Source organism: Lissotriton vulgaris, chromosome 5 (assembly GCF_964263255.1).
Source record: "Lissotriton vulgaris chromosome 5, aLisVul1.2, whole genome shotgun sequence".
In the NCBI taxonomy this organism is placed as follows: domain Eukaryota; kingdom Metazoa; phylum Chordata; class Amphibia; order Caudata; family Salamandridae; genus Lissotriton; species Lissotriton vulgaris.
The window spans coordinates 159478831-159499552 of record NC_141693.1 but is presented as its reverse complement, the minus strand read 5'-3'; positions in this window follow the sequence as shown (position 1 = coordinate 159499552).

The following is a 20722-nucleotide window of genomic DNA, read 5'->3' as shown; positions in this document are numbered from 1 at the left end:
CTTTGCGCCCGAAACCGGAAGGCAGGCAGCCTTATGCCTGGCGACGGGCGGGACTTCCGGTTGGCTGGTGAAAGTCCTGCGCATGCCGCCACTGCCACGGAGGAGAGTCCCGGGTCCCAGGAGGGGGCCCAGGTGAAGTGGGGACGCTGCGGCCGAGGCCGCTGATAGCAGCGCGGGGCTCCCAGAATGAAGGAGGGAGCCCCGCAGGTGCCACGCTGCCCACCCAAGCCCCGCCAGAGACATGCTGCCACCGGCCAGAAGGAGCCCCCATGGAAAGGAGAAGCCGGTAAGTGAAGACTGGCTGGGGGGGGGCTCTGGACGTGTGCGGCAGTGTGTGAATGAAGTCACAGTGAGATGGCTTTATTTTGAGCAGCCCAGTCTGGCAACGGGTCGCTCCACTGATGTTGGGGGCAAGTTTATTTTAAGGAGCCCATGCACTCCACAGTGGAGGGGGACATTCAGGCGGCCCCGGATGGCAGTGGGTCGCCCCAACGTTTTGTAATCTCCTGAGCCACACTGCTCCCATGCTTGGGGGCATTTTTGTTTTAGAGCCTATGTGGCTCCAATGCACATGTTTATTTAAGAGACTAGATGGCTCTTAGGGGGCAAAGTTCCTTTTAAAGGCCCAGTGCCTGGGGACACCTTACTGTTAGAGCTTGATGGTTCAGTTTTGCGCAGTCTTCATTTTCAGAGCCAGAGGGCTCCAACAGTGGGCATAGTTTTGTTTCTAGTGTCAGTGAGGGCCCTGTCGCAGTTTTGTTGTTTCCCAGCTGCCCAGCAATTAGTAGGCAGCTGCACCGTTTAGGCGCCATTTGAGTGAAAGTCCTTGTGAGGGACGGAGATGGCACAGAGGTGCCAGGCCTTCCACAGCTGCGCAGCACTTAGTGCCAGCTGCAGTGTTTAGGCCCTTGGGATTGTCATCAGCTGCCCAGCAATTAGTGGGCAGCTGCAATGTTTAGGTTTGTGCCGGTGGCGCACCCCTGACTGGCGCTGCATTGGCAGCGCGCCCTGACATTCTGGACACAGGGCATTTGAACCCCTTCTTGAGATGGCCAGTTGGCCAGGGGGCTGGTATGTGGGTAGGGCGCAAGGCCCTAATGTGATTTTTGCGCAATGTGATTTTACTATGTTATGATGGTAATTGCCTAATGTGTTTTATGGGCTAGAGTGATGTGGTGCTAGGAAATGTAATGCATTTAGTATGTTTTACGCACCCCGTATTGATACCTCTAGAGATGGTTTTACCTGTGAAGGTTTGTGTTAGTGAGATTGTGTTTCACTATGATTTACACCCCTAAATGTGAGTTATGCTTAGGGGGTAGGGTCTAATGTGTTTAGACTAGAGAAGAGATTGCCTACTGTATTTTTACTAGTTAGGCCTAAACGTGAGTTATGCGTAATGTGCTTCCTTTATGCTTGTGTTATATTTCTAAAGGTGCTCATGCTTAGAAGTTTGCTTTGCCTGGTATGCTATACTAGTGAGCTTGTGTCCCTGCGTTATCTAGGCCTATGGTTATTAGTATTGCGTAGTGTGTACCTGCCTGTTACCAGTGGTTACTGGTTGTGATCTTTAATTGTTATTTGGTGTGACAGTTATTCTAAGTGTTAGTTTCACTAAGTGCTGATTCTGACAGTGGCCCACGTGGCCCTGTCCTGGTGTAAATAATCCCTTGTGAATATTGCCCGTGCCAGTTGGCACAATGTATATTGTGTGATTACTATCTGATGTGTTTTGACAATACAAAAGTTATTGTGTGTGCGTGCGCAAATGCTTTACACATTGCCGGGATAAGCCTTTCTGCTCATGACAAGCTACCAAGGGGGTGAGCAGGGGTTATCTTGGCGTGTGACTCCCTTGCCCTGACTAGAATGGTGGTTTCTGCCTGCCTTTGGCGCAAGCCTTAGCCAACCAGAAATCCAGGTTCTAACAATGCATATGAGACACACCCTTGTGGTAGTGGTCTATATCCCGACTTGGTGATGTTATAATTACATATGAAGTCGCCTATCTCATATAGGGCTAGATAACTATAGCACTTTGCATAGTGAGTCATCATCACATATGTCGACCACGATTTCTAACATTTGTGAAGCCAGTTAATTCCTATTCCATGACACTATCTTGTAAATTTGTTGTTATTGTGACACCACTAGTCAGAACCAATACACTGTCCCCTGTTTCACTCATTATTCCATACATTCTTCATGTATTTAATTGGTTTACAGAAACTACAATAGCGTCACAGATAGGCAGTCCACTAAATGGTGGCAAAATAAAAAGTATTTGCATTTCTTTTATACTTGAGTCCATGTAAGTAAAAAGTCCTGCTTATATGTCATAATAAGCATTATATATTCAGGGCCAAAACACTGTACAGTCATACACATCATTCAGTCCTTCAGTTGTGTTTCATAGCAAAACCATCCATTTACATCCTTTCTTCGATATGATGGGGATCACATTCCCTCCTCTTGAGTCTGATTTCGCCACCTCGAACACCATCCATTCCATGTCCTTTCCTGTGCAATTAGATTCCACATAGTGTTACTACTGGCGTTCCCCTTGCATCGTACCTGATTGTGACCTTGGCAGATCCTCTGATTAATCATATGGCCGGGATGCCCGCCACCCCCTCCCAACACCAATCCCCAATGGATGGGATAAGTCGGACACAGGTTTGAACTTTTGGAAGGCGGGGGGGAGTTACCCCCCCGGCCGTATTTATTAAAATATGAAACAAAATTTAAAACATTAAATAAAAGTTTCATGAATTATGTACAATTTTACATTTATTACATTTCGATGAAGACATGTTCTTTGGCTAACCTTAACAGATCTCTAATACAAAGATTTCCTAGCCGAGTCTAGCATCCTGAAAATGCATACATTCTAAATTAAGATTGTACATCCTAGCATTAAGGGCCAACGGCAAGGTCTTAACCGGTGTCAGATCCCTACTACCAAAATCTCGCCCTCGCGGTGTGAGTGGCGCATGCGCAGAGGACTCTACCCTCATTGCCAACTGTAACTTCCCTTTGTCGTGGGGGCCCCCTTTCCACTGAACGCCATCTTAAAGGTCGTCCGAGTTCCCGTGTGAGGTATCTGTAGGAAGGACAGTGTGGACTCCCCCCATCCCCACACTCTCTATCCGCTGTCGCGGATATCCGGCCCCCGGGAAATTTGTAGGAGGGGCATCTAGCCGCCTCCCCCCTGGGAAGGGCCTATGGCCGTCTCCCCCTAGGGGACCCATCCTTAGTGGGTGCCGCCTCCCCATGGAAGGGGCCAATGGCCGCCTCCCCCCGGGCGCTCCCATCCATTCTGGGTGGCGCCCCCCTCTAGGGACCTTGAAATTACTGCTCACCGATCATGACCTTACCGCCCGACCAAAAAATAAATACGACAGTTGTTTACCTACAAAGGGAACAAAAAATTCTGACATAGCCTTGATGAGTCATCGACTGCTCTCTCCTACAAAGGGACACCTTATCCTGAAGGCAGAAGTCACATCAATACCTGAAAAACCATCCTTTACTTCTCTACAAAGGAAAAAAGGCCTATACATTTCTCTCTAATCAAACTTTATTTAAACAAACATTGCCATAAGGGGCTGGTGGGTGGGTCAAAATTGCTGCTTGTTCCGTCGAGGGCTCACGAGCAACGAGTAGGTGCAGCCTTCAGAGCACAGGAACAAGAGGATGCTTCTTCAGATTCCCCCTCTATTTATCCATCTGTGGGAGGGCGGGGACCCTCCTGCGGTACGCCTACTGGGCGTGGTCTTCCGTGCGGGTGTCTAGGACAACCCCTCCTGGGCGGGAAAAGGCGCGCCCCGGCTACGCCACTTCGGGCATACCAGCCGAGCCACGCCTCCCGCCCAAAATGGTTTCCCGGGGGGATCGGGCACCCAACCATACGTTCGGGGGGACCGAGTGGTCGCCCCTTTCCATATGGCCGGGATGCCCGCCACCCCCTCCCAACACCAATCCCCAATGGATGGGATAAGTCGGACACAGGTTTGAACTTTTGGAAGGCGGGGGGGAGTTACCCCCCCGGCCGTATTTATTAAAATATGAAACAAAATTTAAAACATTAAATAAAAGTTTCATGAATTATGTACAATTTTACATTTATTACATTTCGATGAAGACATGTTCTTTGGCTAACCTTAACAGATCTCTAATACAAAGGTTTCCTAGCTGAGTCTAGCATCCTGAAAATGCATACAATCTAAATTAAGATTGTACATCCTAGCATTAAGGGCCAACGGCAAGGTCTTAACCGGTGTCAGATCCCTACTACCAAAATCTCGCCCTCGCGGTGTGAGTGGCGCATGCGCAGAGGACTCTACCCTCATTGCCAACTGTAACTTCCCTTTGTCGTGGGGGCCCCCTTTCCACTGAACGCCATCTTAAAGGTCGTCCGAGTTCCCGTGTGAGGTATCTGTAGGAAGGACAGCTTGGACTCCCCCCATCCCCACACTCTCTATCTGCTGTCGCGGATATCCGGCCCCCGGGAAATTTGTAGGAGGGGCATCTAGCCGCCTCCCCCCTGGGAAGGGCCTATGGCCATCTCCCCCTAGGGGACCCATCCTTAGTGGGTGCCGCCTCCCCATGTAAGGGGCCAATGGCCGCCTCCCCCCGGGCGCTCCCATCCATTCTGGGTGGCGCCCCCCTCTAGGGACCTTGAAATTACTGCTCACCGATCATGACCTTACCGCCCGACCAAAAAATAAATACGACAGTTGTTTACCTACAAAGGGAACAAAAAATTCTGACATAGCCTTGATGAGTCATCGACTGCTCTCTCCTACAAAGGGACACCTTATCCTGAAGGCAGAAGTCACATCAATACCTGAAAAACCATCCTTTACTTCTCTACAAAGGAAAAAAGGCCTATACATTTCTCTCTAATCAAACTTTATTTAAACAAACATTGCCATAAGGGGCTGGTGGGTGGGTCAAAATTGCTGCTTGTTCCGTCGAGGGCGCACGAGCAACGAGTAGGTGCAGCCTTCAGAGCACAGGAACAAGAGGATGCTTCTTCAGATTCCCCCTCTATTTATCCATCTGTGGGAGGGCGGGGACCCTCCTGCGGTACGCCTACTGGGCGTGGTCTTCCGTGCGGGTGTCTAGGACAACCCCTCCTGGGCGGGAAAAGGCGCGCCCCGGCTACGCCACTTCGGGCATACCAGCCGAGCCACGCCTCCCGCCCAAAATGGTTTCCGGGGGGGGATCGGGGCACCCAACCATACGTTCGGGGGGACCGAGTGGTCGCCCCTTTCCTTATGGCCGGGATGTCCGCCACCCCCTCCCAACACCAATCCTCAATGGATGGGATAAGTCGGACACAGGTTTGAACTTTTGGAAGGCGGGGGGGGAGTTACCCCCCGGCCGTATTTATTAAAATATGAAACAAAATGTAAAACATTAAATAAAAGTTTCATGAATTATGTACAATTTTACATTTATTACATTTCGATGAAGACATGTTCTTTGGCTAACCTTAACAGATCTCTAATACAAAGGTTTCCTAGCCGAGTCTAGCATCCTGAAAATGCATACATTCTAAATTAAAATTGTACATCCTAGCATTAAGGGCCAACGGCAAGGTCTTAACCGGTGTCAGATCCCTACTACCAAAATCTCGCCCTCGCGGTGTGAGTGGCGAATGCGCAGAGGACTCTACCCTCATTGCCAACTGTAACTTCCCTTTGTCGTGGGGGCCTCCTTTCCACTCGACGCCATCTTAAAGGTCGTCCGAGTACCCGTGTGAGGTATCTGTAGGAAGGACAGCGTGGACTCCCCCATCCCCACACTCTCTATTCGCCATCGCGGATATCCGGCCCCCGGGAAATTCGTAGGAGGGGCATCTAGCCGCCTCCCCCCTGGGAGGGGCCTATGGCCGTCTCCTCCTAGGCGACCCATCCTTAGTGGGTGCCGCCTCCCCGTGGAAGGGGCCAATGGCCGCCTTCCCCCGGGCGCTCCCATCCATTCTGGGTGGCGCCCCCCTCTAGGGACCTTGAAATTACTGCTCACCGATCATGACCTTACCGCCACAGGCCGGATAGTTGACCGACTATCCGGCCCCCCCTACTCCTCCTAAAGGTCATGCTTCCTCAAACCCCTTAGCCATGCTATGAAGTCTCCTATGAGTAAATCATTCCCCTCCCTGGACAGGTGAACCCCAGCATTCAGATACATGTGATCACCCCGAATACACCCGTGAGGAATACTATGCAACTGCGAAGAGCGAAACAATTTACCAATTTTATTGTTAACCCTTTTCACTGAGTGGTTCAGTGCTGACACCAAAAGGCCCCCCGCCATACCTTCCTGGGGATCATGTGGGACCAGGCAATCGTGCACCCCGGGACTTTTTTAGCCAACCAGCTAACAGCCGACAGGATGTGTTCTAATAACACTCGTCTACCCAGTGTCACCAAGTCATTGCCCCCAAGGTGTACTATGACTACAGATGGCGGTGAGCTTTGCCGCCCTAAAAGACCCTCAAAAAACGATTGGAATTGGTCAAAACAGAGCCCGCCCTTCCCGTGGAAGGTCACTCTGTAACCGTATTCCCCAGATGCGTGAGTCGCGTCACCTGCCTTGAATACGTCCCCGGCGCGCCTCACATATGAGTGGCCCACGACCCATACCACTCTCTCTCCAGTCGGTGATCCTTGACCGCTGGTCTCCTGATGTTGGGTCGACTGCAAATTCCGCCCCGCGTGACAGGCTCGCGAAACTGTAATACAAACAAAAGACAAGAAGCGTGAGTGCATGTCAATTGATCTTTACAACATGTGCAATCGCACATACCTTTTGAAGCAATTCGAGGACCAACGGCCCAGCTGTTTTACCTCCTCCGCACTCTGACCCCTGGCTGTAGCCTCAGTAGCAGCCCCTATCCTAAAGGAGTGGGTCCCAAAATCGCACGGGTCCATGCCCGCGGCAGCGATTGACAGTGCCAGCACCCTCTGAAACTGAAACCTCGTCAGTGGGGTACCATCCCTGTGCCTAAGCAAACTCCCCCCCATGTAGCCGTCTTTAGTGCCAAATATTCCTCTAAACACTTTATCGGACACGTGGGGGACCCTCGCGCGCGCTGCACGATAACACTACTTCCCATAGCTCCCTGGTCAGTCTTGGACCTGGCTATCGAGATCACCATCGAATCACCCCTTATTTGGACGTGATCCCTGCACAAGCCTCCCTCCATATCTTTCTTGTTCCTTGTGACGAGTTCGCTCACCCGCATAGCCCCATGGAATGCCAAGGCGAAAGCTGCCCGGAACAGAACTGCTTCGAAAGGGGAGGAGCACGTCTCATCCAGCTTTGCTATAAGTAGAGACAACCTGTCTAAACCAATCGGGCGCCTCGCATCCTGCTTGCGGCCCTCGAGGCGTTGCCAGCCGCGGAGCGCCTTCTTAACCAAAAAGGAACCCGTCGGGTCTCTTATGCCATGCACCTGCGCCATGAATGAAATGGCCGCCCTATGCCTATTGGCCGTCGCCGCTGATCGGCCTTCTATGTGCAGCGCTACCAGGAACCCCAGGAAGGATTCCTCCTGACCACAGCTCTGTCTACCTGTTGGACCCAAAAATGTGCAGTAGGAACGAAACGCTCCTTCGTATGCCTTCCTTGTCCTGGGGGCTAAGCTGGCTGACACGAGGTCTTGTAATCCGGGGCACCGATTAGCCATAGTGCTTCGGGGAACGGTGCCGCCACTAGGTCCGCTGTGGGTAGATAGCCCCTGAACGCCTGCATATGTGAACGAGAGAGTGCATCAGCTGCATGATTCAGTACGCCTGGCACATGTTTTGCCCTGAACTGTACATTCAACCTCATGCAGAGTAATACAATTTCTTTCAACAATCTCAAGATCCACTTGCAGCGGGCTGCCTGCTGGTTAATGCACTCAACCACAGTCATATTATCAGACCAAAACACCACTGAGCGGTCCCTGAAATCGTCTGGCCATGCCATCAGAGCAACCCAAATGGGGAATAGCTCCAAGAACCCAATGTTACCTGTCAGACCGCTGGAGTGCCACCATGTCGGCCATACTTGCGCCGACCATCGGTTACCAAAGATGGCGCCAAATCCCACGCTTCCAGCTGAGTCAGTCTACAGACCTAGTTCATCTGAAGACGCTGGTGGCTTGTTCCACACAACTCGACCGTTGAAGTCCGCCAGAAATGCCAACCAAATGCGCATATCCTGGCGAACCTCTGCCGACAGTCTCGTACGGTGGTGTCCCTCGTTGAGACCAACCATAGCTTGTGCAATAGAGCGTGAGAAGTGGCGGGCCATTGGTATCACTCTCAAGGCAAAGTTAAGCTGACCCACTGTTTGCTGTAACTGGTGCAGGGTCACTTTCTCCTTTCCCAGGCATTGTGTCAAGGAAGCCCTAAACTTGACCACCTTTTCCATCGGTAAACGGAAACATCCCTCCACAGAATTGAGCTCAATTCCCAGAAACTCCAGTGAAGTAGATGGTCCAACGCTCTTACCTGGTGCCAATGGGACTCCGAACTCCCGCATGAGGATGCAGAAGTCCTGCAGCGCCTGCGCACATTTCGTATCGCCGGCTGCTCCCAAGAACAGGAAGTCGTCCAGATAGTGCATAACATGCCTATGCCCTGTGGCCTCGGTGAATGCCCACTCTAAAAAACAGCTGAACATTTCAAAATAGGCACAAGAAATGGAGCAACCCATAGGCATGCATTTATCCATGTAATAACTCCCCTGAAAAGTAAAACCTAGCAATCGCTGATCTCGCGGGTGTACCTGGAGCAGCCGGAATGCCGATTCGATGTCTGATTTCGCCATCAGCGCTCCAGGGCCCAGGTGATTTAACATGGCCACGGCATCTTCGAACGATGCGTAGCGCCCGAACAAATATCCGGTTCAATGGCTTCGTTGACCGAAGAACCTCTTAGGGCAGACAAGTTGTGAATGAGTCTAAACTCCCCTGGGTCTTTCTTTGGGACCACCCCTAGCGGGGAACACACGAAATCCGCCACCGGCGGGTGATGAAAAGGCCCCGCCACCCGCCCCAAGCTGACTTATTTGGAAATTTTTCTTGCAGCTACATTTGGGTTATGTTGGACAGATACCTGATTTTTACAAAAGGATTCCCCCCGAAAATCCCCCGCCGGGATGTTGAAGCCATATAGGAATACATTCCTCAACACCCCGGCGGATACATGATCAGGGTATGTGTTCAACCAAGGAGTCAGTGCCATGATATCGACAGGTGTAGGCAACCGGTTACAAAGTATCACCTCACTCTTGCTTAGACCCCCCTTTTCCTCCCGTTCCGCTGTTTTTAGATCTACAGCTACTCTCCGGGTGTGAGGAGTTCCCACAGCCCGCACACGCATGCCGGAACCTACATGTTCCCTGGGTCCTGTTACAGTTGCCTCTATTGAAGCCCCAACAAACCCCCCGCTTGCCGCCATTCCCACCGGTCTTGGGCTGATATTCCCCACCTGCGCCCGCACGAAAGGGCACCGCGAGCTTTTGGCGGACTGACCCTGACCCGCTCCCGCCCGGCGAGGACGTACCTGCTGCCCCAGGCAAGAGCTGCTTGTGCCATGACACCGAGTCGAGGCAATCCCAGGTCAAAGTTGCGTCAAACTCTTTCGCTTTTCGGAATTTCATATCGTATCCTTTCCACTCATCCCCCTCATACATGGTATAGAAATCCATAATCCTATTCTGATAACAGGTCAACTCGGTCATGACTTCTGGTATTCGCTCCCCCATGACTGCCGTAAATATCGAAAAGGCCTTTACCCAATTTGCTACAATCTCATCGACCCTAAATTCCGCCATCTTGGCCCGCCATACACTGGGGTGCCATAAATCCTTCTGGAATTTTGCATATTCCATCTCGCGATGGTCAGTCAATAAGGAAAACATATTCACATATTTCTCCCCCCATATCAGTTCCTTCGTGGCCGCAGGGATGTGCTGGGCCACCCTTTCGCGCCTTGAAGGCAATGACCCCTCCCCTGCCATTGGCAGTGTGTGCTTACCGGGTTCGACCGTCGTGTCTGTCGCCTTTTCCCGGCTAACCGCAGGTCCTCCCGGCGCCACCTGTGGAGGAACAAGAGGAACATTCGCCGTCGCGGCCTCTCTCGACTGCCGTAACTGCTCGATTATTAGTCTAGTTTCCTCGGCCGGGTCTCCTGCGGCCACTGCCCCCCCGCTTTCTTCTTGAGCCAGGGCAGCACTGCCGCTAACTGGATGGCCAGTTCCGGGGGCATCTCCTCGTCATTAACAGGGGTAATTACAACAGGGATTGGTAAACCTATATCTGGGTTTGGTACCGGGCTGACCGCCGGTGTAATGGGGTGACTGGGGGTACCTCGGGAACCGGATCCTCCTCAGAAACCGCCCTCCTCTTAACACGCTTCCCCCTACCCTCAGGGACGACTCCCGGCAAGGCCGGGCCTATTACCTTTTTAGAGCGGCCTGAGCTGTTCTGGGCCGCCAACTGTTTCTTAACTTCGGCCAAACCCCGGCCGATCGAGTCAACTTTTCCGAGCTTTCTGTCCATGCTCGCCATTCGGTTCGACAAGTGGCGCAATACTTTCTCCATCTCGGAGCCCTTTCCTGCTTTCTTGCCGGCCACGGCTTCGGGTACTCCGCTCTAGTTGATCAACGAGGTCCTGGATCCTTCGTACTCCAACTAACTGAAAGAGAAACAACCAGATTACAAGTTCTCAAATTTGCCGCTTGTTCTGTCGAGGGCTCACGAGCAACGAGTAGGTGCAGCCTTCAGAGCACAGGAACAAGAGGATGCTTCTTCGGATTCCCGCTCTATTTATCCATCTGTGGGAGGGCGGGGACCCTCCTGCGGTACGCCTACTGGGCGTGGTCTTCCGTGCGGGTGTCTAGGACAACCCCTCCTGGGCGGGAAAAGGCGCGCCCCGGCTACGCCACTTCGGGCATACCAGCCGAGCCACGCCTCCCGCCCAAAATGGTTTCCCGGGGGGGTCGGGGCACCCAACCACACGTTCGGGGGGACCGAGTGGTCGCCCCTTTCCATCAGCTTAGTGTGACCGACATATATTAGGTTAGAAGGGTATTTAGTTGCGTGACTGATGTTTCTAGTCGTAAAGTTGGAATATGATCTTAACTGCTGTTCCCCTCTACCATGCACTAAATATTTAGTATTGACTCTCAAATTGCAGACCTGACACTTTCTGCATTTATAGTGTGCCACCACAGGAGGCAAACCCTTATAGCTTTGTAAATAATTGGGAACCATGATCATTTAATCCAGTTTTGTTACTTGGGCCTATGTTGGCAACTACTTCAATGCAGCCACGCTCAATCTATAGTAAAATATAAGTATTAGATTGAAAGATATCACTTATTTATAAATCTAACTTATTGCCACAGGTTTTATTTCTTAGTATATTTCAGAGTTCTACAAATAATGGGTGCCATTATTATTCAATTAATGACACTCAATGACACAGCCTGAATTGACCTGGAAAGTGTTGAACCTGTGACTTGCAGATCACAAACAAATCTTAGCAATGAGTAGTACCTCAATGAGATAGATTTTTGGCCTCAATTTATGCATGATGTTGAAGTTCATTATATTTTTTGTTAGCTAGTATCCAATAAAGATGCTAAAAGGTCTCCACTGGTGAAATAAGTGATAAAGAAAACCATGGGTCTCTCTTGCTCTCCTCCATGTTCTGCCTCTCGACTAGGAGATCATTAACTCACACCAGCTACACTCGAACTAAGCTTCAAAGGGTAGAGTTTCCATCTCTGTACTTGGGTTATAACAGATTCCAATGTGTTTGGTTCAGCAGTCAGAGAATGCCATCATAGACAGGTGACAAACAGTCTCTGCTCCCCCACCTGGTCCAAATTGACATTTGTTTGCTGGGATCTTGTTCTTAAATTCCGAACAGTTAGCATTCTCTCCCTAACTTTGATTTTAAAAAGGTAACTTAGAAGTGGGACTTACGTTGCAGTATTTCTGTCTGTCCTATTAAAACCTTGCTTCATTGAAGGTGATGGCACAATCCTCCTGAGTGCTAATGAATAATAAGCTTGTTGATGTGAGACAGCTTCAAAAAGTTCACTTAATGAGGCTGAAGACATACATTTGTGACTGGATCAAAGAAACTTAAAAATAACCTTCTTGTGGGGAAGTCTTCAGAGAAAATAGTGGGAGTATATCCTGGGAGGTTGACAGTGACAAAAACCTGGTAGTAATGTGTTTCTTTGAAAGCAAGAACGTTGTTTTCCACTGATGGACTGCTTCAAAATGAAATCTACAACTGCTTGAGGATCACAGATGATATTTCTAGGCCTATTAAACATCTTTATTACACCGCTGCTACTAGCATAATTAACCTAGCCCTCCAGGAGAAAAGTTATTTCGAGAATAATTCACAGTTTGCAATGCTCTGGGACTCAGAATCGCCATAGTAGGCAATTTGCTTTCACGCATACTCTGCGCCGACACACGTGCTGCGATCTGACCCTGTGTTTTTACTTCGACTCTCACTCCTGGTTGGTAGTCTGTGTTGCCATCACCTGGTGCAGGCTGGAAATAGCTAACTCGCTTTCCCTTTATTAATATCACTTCTAAATTTTACAGTCTGCATTCTAACAACAAAATTTGATAAACCGTATCTATTCCTTTAAATCAATTAGCTTTCCCTGATGATGGCGCTGCTTTTTACCATCACAACAAATAGTGCACTGGTGGCAATAACATTTTAATCACATCCGAGAGGGCTCAATCTAGAATCTAATTTGTTCTGCCATTTGCTGTTAATCAGAGGAAAGTGACCTGTAGATAGTCATTTGTATGCGGAAGGTGCACAGGGTCAACATTATACTACCAGAGGGAGACACATGAGAGACATGGCGCTTCACTCGTGTGGTAACCACACTGTACAGGCGATACAGAGACCATTTAGATGAGTAGGTCTGCTGATGCCGGGAGACTATGGCTTTAAGACCATCTAGCCCAAGGCTGAAGGCCCTCCAGAGAGAAAAGATATGAGCTGAGCAGACAGGCAAAGCCAGTGCATTCATTACACAGCACTAGACCGTACATCATTTCTAACCCACCACAGACCAATTATGCTATATTAAGCAAATTATTTCAGTACTTAAAGTTTAATTCTATTTAATTATTTATTATTAACCCTATTTGCTCGTATAACACAATTAAAATGCCTTGTTTAATTGGCAAGTTGAAGAAAACCAGCAGAGATGTCAGGGACAGGAAAAGGAGAACTTGGTGTGAATTGAGAATGAACCTGGAGGGAACCAGAGACAAATGAAGGACGAAGGAAAACATTGCATCACTACTTTGGAAAAGAAACATGGAACGGGAGAGGGAAATTGAAAGGGTAGAGCAACTGAGAGGGCAGAGGGAGAAACTATAGGAGCAAATGAAATGGGAAGGGATGAAGTATATAGTAAAAACAATAAGAATGAGTAGGGTGAGAGAAAGGGTAGGGTTCTGGAAGAGTATTTTGAACAAACAGTTAGAGCATGGAAACCAAATGGCCAGAAATTGAAGACCCTATGAAAACGTAGAAGGAACATTGGGATAAGTGAGACGAGAATGATAAATGAACATCTGTAAAGGACTGACAAACCTGTGTGCTGTTGAAGACGCTGCTTTGCGGGGTGCTGTTGCCGTTGCTGTGGGGACGCCAGTTGCATTTCCAGGACCTGGCATCGCGCTCCGAGACCGAGGTGACAGGACGCCTTGAAGGAGCTGTGGACTCTTGGGCTGGAGGCAAGCAACAGGGCTGCGAGCGCTGCAGGGACTCCATATCCCAGGAGTCGCTGCCTGACCAACAGCTACCACCTGGTCCGCTCTCCTTGTTGCTCCGCCAACAGCCTGCAACCGCCCCTATTTATTGCTTGACATGTCCCGCTGCGCGGGAGCGCGCGGGAGCGTCGCCGGGCCAAGACCGGGCCAAGACCGGGCCCATTTGTGCCCGTTCGTGAAAGATCGTGACCGGGCCGGGCCCCCCCCTTTCATTCTGCACCTTGCTGTACGTTCCTGGTGAGGGGAGATGTTCTGCCGAGAAACAAGGAGCAAGTCATCTATGGTGGGCGCAGCCATCACTGGAGGAATGGAGACATTTTTGGTAAGAGCAAATACTCTTATTGATACCGAAATTAACGCCCTTGAGAAGCGTTTGTCAAAGCAACTATCAACCAACAAAAGATCCTCTCTTGGTACTCTGGCTAGTGCCAAAACCCCGGACCGGCATAAAGAGACTAGTACCAATGCCACGACGAACTTATCTTTTAAATCTGTGGAGACCAACTTGGCGTCACCTGTTTTGCATTTACTGGTTAATGACATTCTTCCCAAAATTGACTTGGTTCTCGACATTAATAAGCCCACCTCCCCTGATCCAGTTGTTATTAGTGATTCTATATCTAATGGGGTGAATGAAGGGGCCGCAACCAAACGTAAAAGACCATATAATTCTAAACCGGGAGGCAAATCTAAATCCGCCAAACATCGACATCAATCTCCTAATCCCACACTTTGTTCATCTTATTCCCTACTTAGTGCGGATCATAATATTGAGACCCTGGGAGCTCTTTTTAAATCCTTTTTATTTCCCCTAGAGTCTAAACTGGAGCGTATTGAACTTCGTTTGTCCATTATTGAGAAAACCTCAGCTGCTATTTTAGCCAGACTTCCAGATTCTAATTTTCCCTCTAATCCCTCTAACCCACATATCCCCCTTACTAATCAAGGTCCTCCTCCTTTATCGACTACTGCTGCCCACTCCTTGCAACCCCCTGTGGGCAATACAGCCCGATGCAAAGTAGCAATTCTACCATTCCACCTTTGCTCCCTGTAGGTCCAGTCCCCCCTAGGTCCGTTGCTAATGGGGCCACACCTAATGGCCACTTGGCTCCCCCATCCCCTGAAAAGTTTATTCCTAGACCACGCAGACCCAACTTGCCCCCAGAAGCTAATCGCTTCATGGTAGTTTTGGCTGGTGTCCCCCCCCTTGAGGCTGGAGAAGGGGAGAATTTTCTATCACTTAAAAGTAAAGTCATTAAATGGCTGAATTGGAATAGACCCCTCCCGGCCCACTTTAACAATGAAATTATCACGGTGAGAAGGATACCATGGCTGGGTAAAACTACGAAGTCTATAACCAGGGATTGTATTGAGGTGAGTTTCCGAGATCCAAGGACAGTTTTGCACATATGTGCTGGGTTCAATAGATCACATGATTCCACCATTCAGACATTGCCAGTGTCCTTCTTTTTTCCCCCTATCCATATGACCCACATCCATGGCCGAGGTGATTGGACAAGGGTTGAGCGGAGGGGTAGATCCCGCGGGTATGAAGCAAGACCGGTCTTTTTGCCCCCGGAGACTCCTTTTAGCGACTATAACCGATTTAACTGTCTTTACGGGTTGGACGGAGTTGATTGACTGCCCCCCCCCCGTCATAGTACCCCCCCCCCCTATTAATGGTAACGGTTTAGTTGCAACTTTGGGTAATAGTTCATCCCCCACCCCAGCACCTGTAATGCTTTCTTCTGTTTACCTGGTGCAGTTATCTACCCATGGTACTGCCCTCGCTGACAATAGTTTAGTAGCAGATCCAGTAATATCTTTCATCTCTATCCAGGAGCTCACTCCTCTCCTGGGAGCTGACACCCTTGACCCGGCCTATATTCCTGTTCCTATACATTCACAAGCTGTTATTAAGCCCCCACCCTCGAATGTGCCTGAGGCCACTGAACCAACCCCCTGTACCCCTGGCTTTAAATTTGCCAGTTGGAATATTGCCGGCTGGAGCCGGCAAACGTTGTCCTTGGGTTGGAGGGAAATCTTCTCTGAGTTTGATGTCTTATGCCTACAGGAGACCTGGGTAACCACTGATATCATCTTCAATGGTTTTGTGTCATATAACAACCCAGCGCAAAGGTCCAATATGGGCAGGGCAAAAGGGGGGCTAGTAATCTTACTCTCTGTGAATCTCCCCGTCCGTGTAAAATTGCACCAGACTGTGGGTCTCCATTCACAAATCTTAATTTTGGAACATAATGGGGGTCATGTAACTTTGTTGATTAATCATTACAACAATTTATTTGATGCTGCTAATGTCTCTGTGGTGGATGAGTTGGGTCTAGCTGTGAGTAATATTCGTAAACGTATTCACAAATCCTTTGATATTATCTGGGGAGGGGATTTTAATATTCGTACCTGCCCCCATTCATTCACTACAATCTGCGGGTATGACGGGGATAATGGGGAAAACCGGGCACATTTCATACACTCACCATATGGCGACTCCCTTAATTCTTTTATGTTAAGCTTGGATCTCCTGATACACCCCCTGATCACTGACGCGGATGGTAATCCAGTACCTACTTTTGTTGGATTGAACTCTTCCTCAGTTATTGACAACTTATTAGTTTCTGCCCACTTTGTCCCTTTTTGTACGGTCCCCATTGTTGCCGATCTTGGATGTAGTGATCATAATGCTATCACCATGTTGATTTCTGACTGGGGAGCTCCTGCAAACACCCAGCGTTTGATGGTTGAAGATGTAACCCCCTGCAGGCGAAATGGTATTCGTATCAAATGGTGTATGGATAATTCTGAGAAGCTGCAGCATAAAATTGTAGAAGCGGGGTCTGTGACTATACTTAAATGCTTGGATCCAGAGTCATCTTCTAAATGCATTATAGCCAATTTTTTTGAACTAGGTACTATCATAAAAAGATATATTACCATCACCAAAGGCCTAACTCGGAAGGAAAATGTTGGATGGTTTGATAGTATGTGTACAAAATCTCTCCGGGCACTCAAGCAGGCACTCATAAAACAACCTAGCGATAAAGAGGCCATTATATCCCTCAGACTCACTTATAAAAAGCATTTAACACGCAGAAAACAAGAGCTTAGGGAACAAGCCTGGGATAATTTGACTAAAGCAGCTATATTGCATGATAGCAAGCTTTTCTGGAATACGGTTAATAGTCCTTTCCTTGTAAAAGAAGACTTCCCCATATTGTCAGCTCAGGTTAGCGAAGCGAACTGGGTTGCACATTTTACCGAAATTTTTGACCCGGCCAGGGAGGAGTGTGCTAGTTCTTCTTTCCCCGCCTTGTTTGAATCAAAACGATCTCTGGATATCACCCTCCAAGAAGTGGAAACCGCCATTAGACAGAGTAAAGGGGGGAAGGCGCCGGGACCGGATGGGGTCCCGGTTGACCTGTACAAATCCAACATGACACTTTGGAGCCCACTCCTGACCCAGGTATTTAATGCCACAGTAAGGGATAGTCCCCCACTTACTTGGAGTGAATCCAGAATCTTACCCATCTATAAGAAGGGAGATAGAGGAGAGGCTAAGAACTACCGCCCTATCTCCCTTCTGGATTCCTCCCTTAAGATTATGAGCAGGGTCCTCCTGATGCGTCTCGAGGAATGGGTGGAGGATAACAAAATACTAGCCGAATGCCAATATGGCTTCCGGAAAGGCCTCGGGACATCAGAGCAGTGTATAAATCTCGACTTAATTATCGGGAAATACACCAAAGCGAAACAGGGCTCCCTTTTTCTCTGTTTCGCTGATCTCTCGAGTGCCTTTGATCTAGTGGACCATACTCTGTTATGGTCCACTTTACTTGCAATGGGAGCCCCCTCTGCAATTATTTACTTCCTGGCCAGACTTTACAATAAACTATCTGCCCAGATTCCCTACGGTCAGGCTGGGGAATGTACCAGGAAAATCAGGGTCAAGTCAGGTATAAGGCAAGGTTGTGTGCTGGCCCCCTTGCTTTTCTCCCTTTTTATTAACTCTATGGAGTCAGAACTGAAGAGGGTACAGGCAGATCCTCCGCAGGTTGGTGGTCATCCTGTGCCGGTTCTGCTATATGCCGATGATACGGTCCTACTCTCGCGTACCCCAAACGGACTCCAAAACCTTATGAATTATATTTACGATTTTATCAAGGGGAGAAAACTGAAAATTAATAATTCCAAGACCTACATTATGGCCTGTGGGAAACGGATGAAACTCTCTAAGTCATTTCATTTTAATAACCACAGAATAGAGGTAGTGGACAGATTCTGTTATCTTGGGGTAACTTTTAATAACAGAGGGACCTGGGCACCAGAGATTGTAAACGTGAATGCTAGGATGGGCAAAAGCTCCTCTGGAGTATTTCGCTTTGCTTCGAAGCTTGGTAGCCACCGTATTCCAGACATGTTAAATATCTACAGGCATAGATGTGTATCTATTGCTTTATATGGATCGGGTATATGGGGCTACTGTAACCATAGGGATCTGCAAGTCACAGAGAATCAGTTCCTTAAAAGACTCCTTTGTTTACCTTTTTCGGCTTCTAATGAACTGTGCCATAGAGAGGTGGGCTTGAATTATCTTACCGACCTAATGGGAATGAGACCTCTCATGGTTTGGAGGTCAATCTGGGTTAAGGATGAGACTGACTTTACCAGACAGATGATCTTAGATTGTCTCCGGCTGGACAATGTCCGCAAGATCCCTTGGTTAAAGTACGTTTCATCTGCTTATAGGGAAGTTTTTAACCTTGATATTTTTGCTGACCCCCATAGTGCCGCAATTGTATCAAAAAAGGAACTTAAAAATGTCTTTTTAGGGACTAAATCCAACTTGCGCAGGGCTGAAGGTAGCCTCATGTCAACCCATGTATTTTATTTTTCTAATGAGTTGGATGACAAGGGCATGCCAATGTACCTAAAAGCTATTACCAAAAAATCCCACCAGTTTGTTCTTACCAGACTGAGACTAGGTATTGTACATAATTTAGTGGCATTCCCACAGATGAAAATTTATAGCCAATCCCCCTGCCCCTGTGATGACCTTACCAAGCAAAGCACATTGCACTTTATGCTTATTTGCCCTTTTTATCTGCACCTTCGTCGTCACTACCTCAGACCTGTTTTTAAGAAATATTCTGTGTATACTACTGCCAAAGCAATGGAACTGTTATTTGCACTAGAAACCCTGGATATCTGCTTTTTTACTGCTACCTTTTTACTAAAAGCTGTTTCTCATAGGAAAAGCCTGGTGTTTTAACCCTGTTATTGATTGAGTTGTTTTATCTATTGAACTGCTTATGCCTGTCTAGTACTTTATTCTGTATTTTCATATATGTATGCTGTTGTGATTGTTTTTAATAATCGAATAAAGCTTTGAAACTGAACTGAACTGACTGACAAACCGAACATGGATAAATAATGGTTAGTGGTGGAAGTGGAACAAACTATTGCCTGGAACATAACAGGCCAAGAAACTGAAATAAATAATATAGGGCCATTTCACTTGTCTCTCTTTTGTGGTCCATCAGCCTGCCCACAGCAACAAAAGCAGAAATAATAAGATTGAAAACTGGCTTTTAAAACTCCTTCCTTCACATGCGCATAATCAATTACCATTTTTGGTCTTCTCTAAAGACTGCTTTGGGTATTTTGCCAGCCCCATGTAATAAAAAAGAATTGTTAATAAAAATACATACATATTCTTTGGGGGAACTTTGAGTCAGGCCTCTTCATCCATTGGGCTGTTAACTGAGATTCACATTCTGTTTCTGCTTTGAAAGCATACAGCATGTGACAATAGTTGAGCCTGGTTCAGCCACTGATTCTACTAATGTGTGTGTAATAACACTTTGCTATATCGGTAACCCTGGGCGTAGTGTGCGGAGTGGGGCTACGTGGAGCTACGCGAAGTGGGCACAAAACTACGCCCACCCGCGCACTCCGCGTAGCCCCACTACGCGCCGCCCGCCTCCCTCCCGCCCTCCCTAAATACTGCAATAAAAGGATAGAAAGCTTTTAAAAACACTTACCTTGTCCGCCGCGTCCCCGGGGCTCCCTCTCGCCGTCCCTGGATTCGCGCCGCCATTTCGAATACTAATGCGCATGCGCGGGCGGCCGCGCATGCGCATTTCTCACGAGAAATGCGCATGCGCGGGCGGCCGCGCATGCGCATTAGTATTCAAAATGGTGGCGCAAATCCAGGGACGGCGAGAGGGAGCCCCGGGGACGCGGCGGAAAAGGTAAGTGTTTTTAAAAGCTTTCTATCCATTATTGAAGTATTTAGGGAGTGCGGGAGGGAGGCGGGTGGCGGCCGGCTACGCACCGTCTGCAGAGCGCGCGTAGTGCCGACTGGCTACGCCCGCTACGCAAAATGCGTAGGAGACGGCACTACGCACACTCCGTGCACGGAGCGTAGCTGGCCGCCCACCCCTATATATCGGAAGTGCTCATCCACCTAAACAACAATGACTGCACTTCAATTCCTCAGCTATTTGACTTCTTTCTTTTCCCAAGTTCCCGTTCATTTCTTTAACCGGATTCCCTTTCATTTATTTAAGATTGTTATATTTAATTTGTTTAGATGGCCTATCATCTCAGTCAGTAAACAGTGCCAACCCGCTGCTTGCTTGCCCTACTGCCACTCATTTCATTTGCAGCACACTCCACATTGTGTGCAGCCACTGTTCTAAAACTGGGCAGCTACTTTTCACTGTCATTGTGTTTACTTTATTATTGCTTTGCCATTCCAAAACGGCTACCAGGTTTAGCAGCATTCCATCAACCAACTTGGAACAGTATAACAATGATACAGTAGGCACAATGTGAATTCCAAGTTGCTTTACAAAAACTGTGTTTCTGGGCATCTAT